The following is a 14,252-nucleotide window of genomic DNA, read 5'->3' on the forward strand; positions in this document are numbered from 1 at the left end:
AACCAAACATTTAAATGCAACAGAGTGGCACTTTTAAATATTGTGGCAACTTGCTTCCATGGTGATCATAGTAATGGACTTAAGCATTGCGATTATCTACTGTGTTCAATCAGAAACAGACTTTGAAAGTTTCCTTTTCTGGACTGCAATTCCCAGAACTGTGTATACCTGCTTGGCAGGAAGTGGTAATGTGTAGTCCTTGTAGTTTCTTCCAACTCTTTGATTCCAAGGATCCCATAACCAACATGACTAGTATCTATTTTGGCTTGAGGGTTCTGGGAGTTGTTAGTCCAAATAATGGATCTTCTAAGAACTAGGCTGGAAGATCAATGTTAGTGCTACTGCGTATCTGTGGAAGGCAAAACAAAATACCACGCAGAAAATCAAGGAATATGAGCTGTGCTCTACCCTTGTTTACTATAATAGATCATTGCGTTTTCCTTTCTATGAGGGCTATCCAGAAAGTAGGCTACATTTTGGATTTTAAAAAGATCAAAGTATAGGATAAATCATTTACCATATGCAGCTGAAAGACACATCCCAAAACTACAATCTCATGTAAACCCCATTTAAATTTAGCCACGTTTCTTATAGATAAATGAGTTTGAAAAGTACTGCACCAGTAAATTCTCTGCTTGTGTCGTCAGCTCTTCCCCCTTCTCCCTTCCTGCAGCGTAGCCAAAACGCTGTGCTGCCAGCCACGCCCCCATTGTTGGAAACGGAGGAGAGAGGCAGCAAATTTACTGGTGCAGTACTTTTCAAACCCGCCACAGCCCGGCCCCTATTAGGGACACTATTTTATTTTTAACATTTATACATTATATTGAAGCCTTTCCTACCAGCACCGGCGGGCCCCTTGCTCTGTGCCCGTCATGTTGCTCTGGCTGCCTCTGCTCCTGCAGCCAGGGAAGAAGGAAGGCCACTCCACCCGCTAAGTGAGCGAGCGAGCGAGGGAGGGTGGGTGAGAGAATGAGGGTGGACGGCAGCGGCGGCAGGAGCCTGGAAGAGGCGGCCAAGCTCCTGTTTCTGCCGCCGCTCCAGCCGGCCACTCCGGGAAAACGTGGAGGGCTCGGAAGAGGGGGCAGGACTCTTGGAGGACTACGCCTCCTCTTCTGAGTCCTCCACGTTTCCCGGCGTGGCCAACTGGAGCGGCGGCAGAAACAGGAGCTTGGCTGCCTCTTCCAGGCTCCTGCTGCTGCCGCTGCCCGTCCTCACTCTCACCCACCCTCCCTCGCTTGCTCACTTACTGGGTGGAGCGGTCTTCCTTCTTCCCTGGCTTCAGGAGCAGAGGCAGCTAGAGCAACATGGAAGACATGAAGCAAGGGGGCAGCAATGGGGTAAATAAATAAGTAAATTTCCTGTGATATAGTGAGTCCATGATAAGCGAACCACGAAGTAGCAGGGGAACACTGTACTAGATATAGCTGAGATCTGTCACCTATTTGTTTCAACTTGGCTCACTGACACTGAGCAGCCCCTGTTCTGACAACCATCTATGGTTGCCAGTCAGGAACACCTCACAGCCTGAGATTTATGGACAGTGCCAAGTGATGTTATATTGGCCTTGTGATGTCATTACACGTGATACATCAAGCATCAACTAGTTACTCAGAGCCTGTCATATAACCAATGAATCAAAGAGTCAAAAAGGAGCAAGGAAGATGAGATTTTGGGAGAGCACAATTGAAGCTACTCCAAAGCAGCTGGCATCAACATGACCAGTGACACACAGTTAAACCAAATTATTTCATGGTAGTGCTCTTGCCATGAGATGTCTTCTCTAATTTTGAAGCCTGAAGAAGAGAGGTAAGGCCCTGAAATCTGGGAGCCTATTAACTGTTCCATTGTTTTCTTTGACCTTGTCTGACCCAGTTAAGCCCACTTTTGCCAAAATAGACAGTTTTGACAGTGTTATGCTATGCATTTCTATCTACACCCCTTCTCCAAAATTTCAAAAACATAAATGCTCCAAAATTCGATATTGTCCACATTAGTGACTGAGGTAGTGACACCTTCCATTCTGATGTTTCAACACATGAAAACTTTTCATGCACAAAATTATTACAAATATTGTATAAAATTACCTTCGGGCTGTGAGTATAAGATGTGCATGTTTAGACTTAGGTCCCATCTCCCAAGATATCTCATGATGTCTGTATATGAAAATAAAGGTATTCCAATATCCTAAATCCAAAACACTTCTAGTCCCAAGGATTTTGGATAAGGGATACTCGACCTGTAAGTCTAATTGAACTGATGAAATTTCCAAATGACATGGACTGAGTAGGGCAAAGTAACACTTTCCCAATTATTTACGATCAGTGTCCCAGAAAGTGATCTTGGACTTTTCTCCATCTTTTTTATGATTTATGAGGTTATTTATTATTTATTTATTTACAGTATTTATATTCCACCCTTCTCACCCCAAAGGGGACTCAGGGCGGATCACATTACACATATAAGGCAAACATTCAATGCCTTGACATAGAACAAAGACAGAAAACAAACACAGGCTCTGAGCTGGCCTCGAACTCATGACCTCTTGGTCAGAGTGATTGGTCTCAGCTGGCTGCAACTGGCTGCTCACCAGCTTGCGCCACAGCCCGGGCTTAGACAAATAGCATTCATGACATACAGATTCAGAATTGCCATAATGCTATCCTTTGTTCAGATGCTAAAAAGATGATTGAGCCATGGGTGTGGGACCCTGAAATTACCACTTGTGGGCAATCTCCACCTACCATCACCTTAGTACATGGCATGATGTTGTCTTTGATCATATGTGTGAATAAAGCCTGATAGAAAGAAAAGGATGTTACCTTTGAAAAAACCCATAGTTACATGCTGACCATTGTTTTGTTTTTAAAAAGCAAACAGAGCTCTTTGAAAGCCTTAGGTTGTGTCTTAAGGGCAGAATTTGTCACAGTTATTTTTTGATACAACTCTCAGAATCCTTCCACCTTTGTCTCTAATGCTGGCCATACGATTCTGGGAATTGTAGTCCAAAGGGTAGCTTTTCTCGGCTCTGGATGTTTGTGATGATACTGCTTTTTGGCAAGGGATGATTCACTAAAATACAGTGCCTTAATTTTTTTTAACTCTGAAGAACTAAAAAATTCAATACTATTCATGTTTACTCAGCTGTAAGGCTATTTTGCATAAAAGAGTTTGCTGCCAAATAAATATGGATAAGATCACAAGTTGAAATACTGTTATGGATGTGTTCTTTGAATCACAGTATTCAAGATGCACAATACTTCAAATATGTTTATCGAAGTTGAGCATTCTTTTGAAACCCATATTTGAGTTCTTTATTATTTTTTTGCTTTATGTGATCTAGACATCTTTTGCTTTACTGCTTTGAAGATATGTATCCTTTTTGTAATTACAGTAGAGTCTCACTTATCCAACATAAACGGGCTGGCAGAATGCTGGATAAGTGAATATGTTGGATAATTTTTATCCTTTACAATTTTATCTTGTAAATCGCCTAGAGCAGGGGTCTTCAAACTTTTTAAGTGGAGGGCCGATTCATGGTCCCTCAGATTGTTGAGGGGCCGAATTATCATTAAAAAAAAAAACAAATTCCTATGCTCACTGCACATGTCTTATTTGTAGTGCAACCCCCCCCCCCCAGCAACAATTACTTATTTATTTATTTAATACATTTATACCCCATCCTCTCTCACCCTGAAGGGGACTCAGAGCGGCTTACAAGTTGTATGTAGCACAATATTAGCATTATATATTACTATATTATACTATACCATTATACCGTAATATTATTAGTAATATTACATTTAATATATAATATATAATTATTATTATTATATTATACAATATTATTATATTGTATTATTATTATTAGCTGCCCTGAGTCCCCTATTGGGTGAGAAGGGCCGGGTAGAAATACTGTAATAAATAAATAAATAAATAAATATTATATTGTATTACATTATAATATTATTATCAATATTATATGTATACACAATATATTATATTATTACCATATCATTCATTTACAATATTTCATTTACAATATTAGTAAATGAAAGAACAATACAATATTTAAAAATAAAAATAATTTTAACCAACATACTGTAAACTTATCAGGATTTCAGTGGGATGTGTGGGCCTGCTTCTGGCCAATGAGATAATCAAGCAGGATTGTTGTTGTTGTGCCTGCAAGTCATTTCAGACTTTGGGCGAGCCTAAGTCTAAAACTGAGGGTGGGGGCCAGGTAAATGGCCTTGGAGGGCCGCATCCGGCCCCCGGGCCTTAGTTTGGGGACCCCTGGCCTAGAGCATCGTGGATGGAGGGCGATTAATAAGTAATTAAATGATGATGATGTTGATGATAATAATAAGGAGGGATCAAGGAAAAGTCTACTAAACATCAAATTAGGTTACGATTTTACAAATTAAGCACCAAAACATCATGTTAGACAACAAATTTGACAGAAAAAGTAGTTCAAAACACAGTAATGCTATGTAGTAATTACTGTGTTTACAAATTTAGCACCAAAATATCACGATGTATTGAAAACATTGACTACAAAATGTGTTGGATAATCCAGAACGTTGGATAAGCGAGTGTTGGATAAGTGAGACTCTACTGTAGTGTTGAATTGATGTTCATCTTGCTTAATTAACTAAGGCCCCTTCTACATAGCTGAATAAAATCCCACAGTATCTGCTTTGAACTGGAATATATGGCAGTGTGGACTCAAATAATCCAGTTCAAAACGGATATTGTGAAATTTTCTGCCTTGATATTCTGGGTTATATGGCTGTGTAGAAGGGCTCTAAGCTTCACGATTCACAAACCACTTGTTGCAAATATCCCATTGTTTCTTAGAGCCCTTCCACACATCCATATAACCCAGAATATCAAGGCAGATATCTGCTTTGAACTGGGTTATATGAGTCCACACTGCCATACAACCCAGTTCAAAGCAGATAATGTGGGATTTTATTCAGTGGTATAGAAGGGACCTAATTTTTTTTAGAAAGTTAAGAATAGATGATTTTTAGCATTTAAAGCAAAAGAGGAAGGAAGGAAGGAAGGAAGGAAGGAAGGAAGGAAGGAAGGAAGGAAGGAAGGAAGGGAGAAGGAAAGAAAGAAAGAAAGAAAGAAAGAAAGAAAGAAAGAAAGAAAGAAAGAAAGAAAGAAAGGAAGAAAGAAGATATATGTACTATTGCTTTGTGATTACTTACAACTGTGCTGTGATGGAGTGGAAAGTGGGCTGAGTACACTATAGTCCAGGGGTCCTCAAACTTTTTAAACAGGGGGCCAGTTCATGGTTCCTCAGACCGTTGAAGGGCCGGACTATAGTTGAAAAAAAAACTATAAATAAATTCCTATACACACTGCACATCTCTCATTTTGAAGTAATTACAACAATTTATTGATTAGCCAGTTGGCCTTATCAAACACAGACAATACAAACACAAAATACAACATACATCTGGTTCACTTAAAATAAAATAAAATACAAATATACAGGTATTTGCCAGCTTGGTGCCAATGTAGCTTAGCCATAGATGTATGCATCAACTATCCTCATCTCCCCTACACTGCACCCCAATCTGATCTATGTACTCCGATCTCCTTTTAGCAGCTTTAAGCAAAGTAAAAAAAAAAAACCAAATGGGAACAAATACAGCCTCAATGTTAATCATAATCATAATGGAGCCTCCGATGGCCAAGGGGATAAAAGCCTCGTGACTTGAAGGTTGGGTTGCTGACCTGAAAGCTGTCAGGTTTGAATCCCACCTGGGGAGAGTGCAGATGAGCTCCCTCTATCAGCTCCAGCTCCATGCGGGGACATGAGAGAAGCCTCCCACAAGGATGGTAAAACATCAAAAAACATCCAGGCGTCCCCTGGGCAACGTCCTTGCAGACGGCCAATTCTCTCACTCCAGAAGCAACTCCGGTTGCTCCTGACACGAAAAATAATCGTCATCATCATAATAAAAAAGAGTTGGAAGAGACCCCTTGGGCCATTTAGTCCAACCTCCTTCTACCTTTGTGCACCAAAAGCACAAGCAAAGCACCCCTGACAGATGGCTACCCCGCCTCAATGTTAATAATAATAATAATAATCATACATCACACAGTCCTAAACACTTGGGAAGTGTTCAACTTGTGATACGAAATCCAGCATATATATCTCGTTTGCTGTGTTATACTGTGTCTTTGTGTCAATAATAATAATAATAATAATAATAATAATAATAATAATAATAATAATAAAAAAGAGGGTTGGAAGAGATCCCTTGGGCCATTTAGTCTAACCCCCTTCTGCCTTTTGGCACCAAAAGCATTGGCAAAGCACCCCATAATAATTAATTATTAATTAATTAATAATTAAAATATCATTGTAAACAAGCAAAGCTTTGGAAGGCATGCACCAGGTGAGGGAGGAGGTTGGAAAGGTGTGTGCCTTTCCCTCCTCCCGCGCGCCACACAGGCCTTCCTTGGTGGAGGAGGAGGGAGCTTCCGCCGCCATGGGGGCCGGATAAATGGCTTTGATGGGCTGCATGTGGCCCCCGGGCCTTAGTTTGGGGGCCCCTGCTATAGACTATATGTTCATTTTTTGAGAAAACTTTTTGTAATCAGCATATTTATTTATCATGTCAGAAGCAAATTGAGAATACATTAATAATGTATTAAAAACCACAAAGCTAAAAACTTAGCATTATACTAAATGTCTCTTGACAGAAGTTGCCCACTTGTAGTGGCTCTGGTGTTGCTGTAAGAAGGTCCTCCATTGTGCATGTGTCAGGGCTCAGACTGCATTGTATTAGGTGGTCTGTGGTTTGCTCTTCTCCACATCCATAGGTCATGGACTCCACATGTAGCCCCATTTCTTAAGATTGGCTCTGCATCTCGTGGTGCCAGAACGCAGTCTGTTCAGCGCCTTCCAAGTCAACTAGTCTTCTTTGTGCCCAGGAGGGAGTTTCTCATCCAGTATCAGCCACTGATTGAGGTTCTGGGTTTTAACTTGCCACTTTTGGACTACTTGTAGGCGGCTGATTCTCTCACATCAGAAGTGATGTGAATTAGCATTAAAGATCATGTTACAGAAAGAGAAGGTATTTATTAAGGAAGTGATACCTCTGAAAGAGGAGCCCCGGTGGCGAAGTGCGTTAAAGCACTGAGCTGCTGAACTTGCAGACTGAAAGGTCCCAAGTTCAAACCCTGGGAGCGGCATGAGCGGCTGCTCTTAGCTCCAGCTTCTGCCAACCTAGCAGTTCGAAAACATGCCAATGTGAGTAGATCAATAGGTACTGCTCTGGTGGGAAGGTAACGGCTCTCCATGCAGTCATGCCGGCCACATGACCTTGGAGGTGTCTACGAACAATGCCGGTTCTTTGGCTTAGAAATGGAGATGAGCACCAACCCCCAGAGTCAGACATGACTGGACTTAACGTCTAAGGGAAAGCTTTACCTTTTACCTCTGAAAGATAGAAACGGTTGTCTTGCTAGTTAGTGACAACTATACGACTCAGGGCCCATCCACCCAATTAACCTGGTTTTGTTCTACCTTAGGAAATGTTTGTGAACACTACTTAATTTGAACTGGGCCTGCTGTTCATATGGGCCAATGCTGCTAGGGAAGGGGGTGGCACTTACCCTTTTTCCTGCCTTTTGCTATTGTAGTAGCATCCACATAGCCTCTCAACTCCCTAGGTCAATGATGGGCAAGCTTTTGCACTTGGTGTGTCAAAATTCACCAAAAAACCTAGCATGACTTGGGTGGTGTGTCACTTCGAGAAAAAACCCCCATAATTTCACAATATATATAGTTTAAATAAAAAATATATAATTGTAATAACTGTATTTAATAAATCAAAAACTATTTATTACCATTATTTCCATGTACAACAATCTATGGTACCTCTTGCAGTTTCCACGCTGATTTCTCTCTATTGTAGTTTCAATGTAGTCATGAATAATGAATAATATAATAATAATATAATAGTAATAATATAATAATATACTACAATAATAATATTATAATAATAATAGAATGAATATATATATATATATATATATATATATATATATATATATATATATATATGTAATGTGCATAATTCCCATGGAGCAAATCACACCAATTTGGCCACAAAAGACATTAGTCATCCAATCAATCTGCATGGGGCAGCGTGTCACCAAAAATGGCTAGGCATGTCAGTGCTGACATGTGTGTCATAGGTTGGCCCTAGGTTATGTTGATGCCTTTGTTGAACATCAACAAAGATGCCTAGCAACGGCTAGAGGCTCTCCAGAACCCCATGGATGCTGCCACAGTGATAAACATCAGCAAAGGTAACAATGGCTGTTCAGCAGGCTGAATCAGGTTCAGCCCAACTGGAGAGTTGCAATTCTGTTGTGCCACTGCAGCGAGATGGACACAGGTAGTGTAGCTGTCTGCCCTACATTATGTGGTCTATGTAGATGGATTCTAGGGTGAAGTTTGGAGGAGAAGGACAAACAAGGAGTAAATAAGTCCTGAGAACATCAGTCTATAGACAAGCAAGCAATAGAGCAGAGGACACTAGCCATTAGTACTCCTGCTGCCCCTTGTAGGTACATATTTGTGTGCAAATATAGTTTCGATTTTCTTCCAACACAACGTGGCAATTTAGAATGTATTGTATGATCTAAACCACTCTCTTTCAATAAAATGTTTATTCTGTTAAAAATTACAAAACACAATAATCTAATCAGGGGCAATATTGGATTGGATTAGAAGTCCTTTCAGGGACAGTGAGTTTCCTCAGTGGCAAAGAGTTTTCTAATTGGAAAAGCGTCATGGACAGTTTGAAGTGGTGCAGTCTGACAAGACTTGTTCACAGTATGATAGTTCTACAGCGGCAGTTTTGCTTAAGGCATGGGGAATGTGTTGCCCTCCTGATGTTGAATTAAAGCTCCCAAAACTTCTTAGCATTGGCTTTGTTGGCTAGGGCTTTACAATTTAACAGCTTCACCCAGTGAAGTAGTACTGGAATTGGCTTTTAATTTTAAATGTCTGATTGTTATTAATACTACAGTTTTTATTATGGCTATGTTTTGTGTTTTGTGTTGGTAATTGAATCCTTTACCTATGTTGGAAACTGTCCTGAGTCCCTTCGGGAAGACAGAGTGGTATACAAATAAATTATTATTATTATTATTATTATTATTATTATTATTATTATTATTGTTATTACTATTGACACAACAACATAGTATGACACAGCAAACAAGATAGATATGCTGGATTTTGTATTAAAAAATCACAAGTCAAACACTTCCCAAGCGTTTAGGACTGTGTGATGTATTTTCGGATGATGCGCGCAGATCCCAGTAGGGTGGCCTTTTGCAGTTGACAGATCATAATTTTGTCAATGTCTATTGTTTCCAAATGCCGGCTGAAATCTTTTGGCACGGCACCCAATGTGCCCAGCACCACCGGAACCACCTGTACTGGTTTCTGCCAGTGTTTGAAGTTCAATCTTGAGGTCCTGATAGCGGCTGAGTTTTTCCTGTTGTTTTTCATCAATTCGACTGTCACCTGGTATGGCGACATCAATAATCCAAACCTTTTTCTTTTCTACAACTGTGAGGTCTGGTGTGTTGTGTTCTAGAACTTTGTCCGTCAGGGTTTGAAAGTCCCACAGTATCTTTGCGTGTTCATTTTCCATTATCTTTGCAGGTTTGTGATCCCACCAGTTCTTTACTGCTGGGAGGTGGTACTTGAGGCATAAATTCCAATGAATCATTTGTGCCACATAGTTGTGCTTCTGTTTGTAGTCTGTCTGTGCGATTTTCTTACAGCAGCTGAGGATATGATCAAAGGTTTCGTCAGCTTCCTTGCACAGTCTGCATTTTGGGTCATCAGCTGATTTTTCGATCTTGGCCTTAATTGCATTTGTTCTGATGGCTTGCTCCTGGGCTGCAAGGATAACGCCTTCTGTCTCCTTCTTCAGTATCCCATTCGTGAGCCATAGCCAGGTCTTCTCCTTATCAGCTTTTCCTTCAATTTTGTCAAGGAACCTTCCATGCAATGTTTTGTTGTGCCAGCTGTCAGCTCTAGTTTGTAGTGCGGTTTTCTTGTACTGATCCTTGTCTGTTGTGCTTTGAGGAGTTCTTGATTTTTGACTTCAAACAAAGCAGGAACCTGCTTTGATTATTATTATTATTATTAATATTATTATTTAACAACACCTTGAAGGTTACATGTTCTCTGCCTTGCCTATCAATCTTGGTGAGACATAGTTTGCAGCCACATTGTGCAAGTGTTAATTTAAAGACAAATTAGGATATGATTTTTTGGTAAGCAGTCTGAAATCAGTGGGGTACCAGGTACCATCTGTCTCATTGACAGCAAGTATTTTTGCATGTTTGGTTGTTTTCTTTGTGTAAATATACACAATTACAATTTAGCAGATGCAACTGAAGGGCATCAAGAAGTACACATTTAGTAATCTGTGTGTTGATAAGGAAAGGGCAGGAAGATTGATTTGTTTTCAGCTGCTGAGATCCCCACATTTTTACATTGATTAAATAAATGTGGCAAATACTAACAGATGTCATGAAGAAAATAGATTTTGAGAAAGGTTCTTTTTGCTCAATAATGTCAAGTACCAATTATGTTGGCTAGAGGATTCTGGGATTTGTATTTCAGAACATCACATTGCCAAGTTCTTGGCTGGATTGTAAATACCATATTTCATCGCATAATAGTCAAACTTTTAATCCTTTTAGTGAAAAAAGGAGGGTGTGACTATTATGTGGTGAAAAAAAAATCCAGATATAGGGCTTCAATCGCCTCCAGTTGAATGAAGCCCTGTAACTGGAAAGGAGGCAGGCGCATGGGTGAGTGCATGAAGTTTGTGACTACTTGTGAGGAAAACTAAAATATCAGTTTGGGTACCCAAAAATGGAGGATGGGATTATTATGCATTGACATATGGTAAGGTAAATGAGCAGGTACACTGACCATTTAATGCAGTTCGAAGCTAGCTTCAAACTGTAGCATCTAGACATCAAACACTCAGGAAAACACATGAAATAAAATCCTTAATGCGTAGCAGTGCTCTGTGGTTGATGCAAACAACATCCTGACCTCAAACTGATTCTGGGATTTCCTATGTAATAATCTGCACAGTGAAAACACTTTCCCCAATACTGATTTGAAATTGCATTAAATGGTCATAGAAAATGTGCCTGAACTGAAGAAAACAAATGTCATGGATAGCCTATATAAGCAATGGTACACTGTCATGGGCCGATTTTGTTTGGAACTTCTTTGGAGAGGGTGCAGAGTTGAAAGGAACAGAGATCCCAGTATTTTTAAAAGTGAAAACAGCTTTTGTAATGTGTGTACTGTGCAACTGGTATCTTTCCACCCCATGACTGTTTGTTCTTTCTGATCAAAATCAGTCCTGTTGTTCAAGGGCTTAATTGTCTTTCATTAGAAAAAAAAAAAGGAGGTGAGAGTCTGACAATGTTTAGAAAGCTTATGTTTTCTGGAACACCTGGATTCTCAACTAGAGTAGTTGATATTGAGATAACAGACCGATGTTCAACTGGCTGCTTAAATGTGTGAGAACATGGTGCTAGATAGTGTCATTTAAGCTATTTCAGCACAAGCGAAAGGAAAAAAATGAAGGAAGGCTGGGATGGAGGGAAAGTGGGAAGGAAGGTTTCCTCACCAAAGTTGAGGACTTTTCGTTGTCCTTATACTTTTTGAGGATGCAATTGAAGAACAAAATAACAAGCACCTAAAACTGATGGTGAAATGAGCAGAATCAGGTTGGAAGAGCTTATAGCTCGTACTGTACTAAGTAAATATTTTCCAAGAGAATCAATATAAGTGAAAATGTTTACTGTTCTGTTGAAAATGAGGGATTTCCCTATTGCCATCTCCATGTCCATGTGTGCTTTGCACTGAGCACAAATACACCGAGGACTGATATTTTGTCGCTTGCTGTTTATTGTCCATAGCCAGCTTCAAAGTTCATCCATGGCTTAACTATGTGCAGTTGCTATCCCCACATTTAATTAACAAAGTCATAAATTAATGATAATTTGACTTTGGCTTCCATGTCAACAGGGTTGTGGAGGTCTTCTAGGTTTTACACTAAACTTACTCAAAAGTCTGAAGTCCACTTTCAAAATAAGTTTGGCCACTTGGGCAACTTTTAAAAAGTTCATATTAAAACCCAAAGTAGATTATCTGCCAAAGGGGACATCTACACTGTAGAATTAATTCCAATTGACATGACTTTAACTGTCATGAGTCAGTCTTGTGGGATCATGGCAGTTGTAATTTTACAAGGTCACCAAGTGACAAATACTAGGATTCCATAACATTGAGCCATGGTAGGTTTAAATGGTACCAAACTACGTTAATTTTGCAGTGTAGCTATGAGAGTTACCAACTGCCACTAGATAACAAATTTAGGGGAGAGAGGATGGGCTTGGAGCTACTTTTTTTTAAAAAAAGTAGCCTTCCAAAGAGAAATGTGTTTTCTTCCTTTACTCCTGCTCCATATGCATAAACATGAATATGGATTATGACATGATTCACTCTTGGATCCCTAATTGGCACATAAGTATACTTCTGAAAAGACATGAAGCTCCCTGGGTTAAAAAACTAGAGCAGACAGACTGTATTAATTTTGGACTAATTGCCAAGATAGAGCACAGACGATATAAGTGAGTAATGATAAAGATACAAATTGGCGAAGGCAGAGAAACCGGTACCTCTGTTTGAAATGCTGAGTTCTAGTTTATACTGAATCAGGATGACAATGAATACCAAACCTTCAGTGACTCTGCTTGAAGAATGTTTTGGCAAGAATATAAGGCTTGTAGCAGTAAAGATATAATTAAAAAGGTAAAGGTTTCCCCTGACGTTAAGTCTAGTCGTGTCCGACTCTGGGGGTTGGTGCTCATCTCCATTTCTAAGCCAAAGAGCCGGCGTTGTCCGTAGACACCTCCAAGGTCATGTGGCCGGCATGACTTCCCAGAGCGGTACCTATTGATCTACTCACATTTGCATGTTTTTGAACTGCTAGGTTGGCAGAAGCTGGAGCTAACAACGGGCGCTCACTCCGCTCCCTGGATTTGAACCTGGGACCTTTCGGTCTGCAAGTTCAGCAGCTCAGTGCTTTAACACACTGAGCCACCAGAGGCTCCAAAGATATAATTAATCCTACTAAAAGTCCTAAAGCAGTGGTGGTGAATCTATGGCATGCTTACCAGAAGGGGGCATGTAGTGAAAATCTAAGAATGTATGTGTTGAAAGAAGAACAAGAGCCATAAGACAAAGAAGAGCAGACATTTGTCCAACTTGGAAAAAAAAAAGGATTAGGGAATCATCTAGTAGGTCATTTCAAATAAATGAAACATTCATCCACTGATATATGTTTTGGGCTGTTGCAGAAGATAAATAAAAGAAATGAGAACTGGTTAAAGAAAAACGATATACAAAGCATTTTGAAACTTAAAACCTTAGTACCAGAGGGTCTGAGTGAGGATTTGTAGATATTGTCTTCAATATAAACAATACAGAATGATGCTTATGGATAGAGTAATTTTTCAACTCATTACTTCAGCTGGGTATCAAAATATCTGAGTAACTTTGTGGACAGATTAAATCATCTGTCTTTTCTCAAATGGGGTCATCATCATCAACATCATCATCATCATCATCATCCCATTGGTGGATCTGTTTCTTTGGTCGACTTATGTCGAGATTGCATACTGCAACTCCAGAAATTTTAAAAGATTGGTATGCATATGTTTATATATATACAGTAGAGTCTCACTTATCCGAGCCTCGCTTATCCAAGTTTCTGGATTATCCAAGTCATTTTTGTAGTCAATGTTTTCAATATATCGTGATATTTTGGTGCTAAATTCGTAATTACAGTAATTACAACATAACATTACTGCATATTAAACTGCTTTTTCTGTCAAGTTTGTTGTATAATATGATGTTTTTGGTGCTTAATTTGTAAAATCATAACCTAATTTGATGTTTAATAGGCTTTTCCTTAATCCCTCCTTATTATCCAAGATATTCGCTTATCCAAGTTTCTGCCGGCCCGTTTAGTTTGGATAAGTGAGACTCTACTGTAATAATAGTTACTGTATTATTTTTAAGAAAAATGTTTTTAAAGAATCATTTATGTTTTGTATAAATAGTAAATGTGCTTTTAATTATTTTTAGAATACCCATGAAGTAGGCC

At 39.5% G+C, this 14,252-nt stretch overlaps 1 protein-coding gene across 9 annotated transcripts in view; it reads left to right on the forward strand.

The window, feature by feature from the left end:
* Nucleotides 1-14,252, forward strand: part of fam13c (family with sequence similarity 13 member C) — a 208,443-nt gene that overhangs the window by 103,803 nt on the left and 90,388 nt on the right. Inside the window, exon 1 of one of the 9 annotated variants that reach the window (XM_062977382.1) lies at nucleotides 1,257-1,806. The exons of 7 other annotated variants lie outside the window; for them this stretch is intronic. The gene's annotated coding sequence lies outside the window, so the exon portion shown is untranslated. Of the gene's footprint in view, nucleotides 1-1,256; nucleotides 1,807-8,103; nucleotides 8,427-14,252 lie in introns of those variants that run through there. One more of the 9 variants, XM_062977383.1, reaches the window with a different exon arrangement.

Source organism: Anolis carolinensis, chromosome 3, assembly GCF_035594765.1.
Source record: "Anolis carolinensis isolate JA03-04 chromosome 3, rAnoCar3.1.pri, whole genome shotgun sequence".
In the NCBI taxonomy this organism is placed as follows: domain Eukaryota; kingdom Metazoa; phylum Chordata; class Lepidosauria; order Squamata; family Dactyloidae; genus Anolis; species Anolis carolinensis.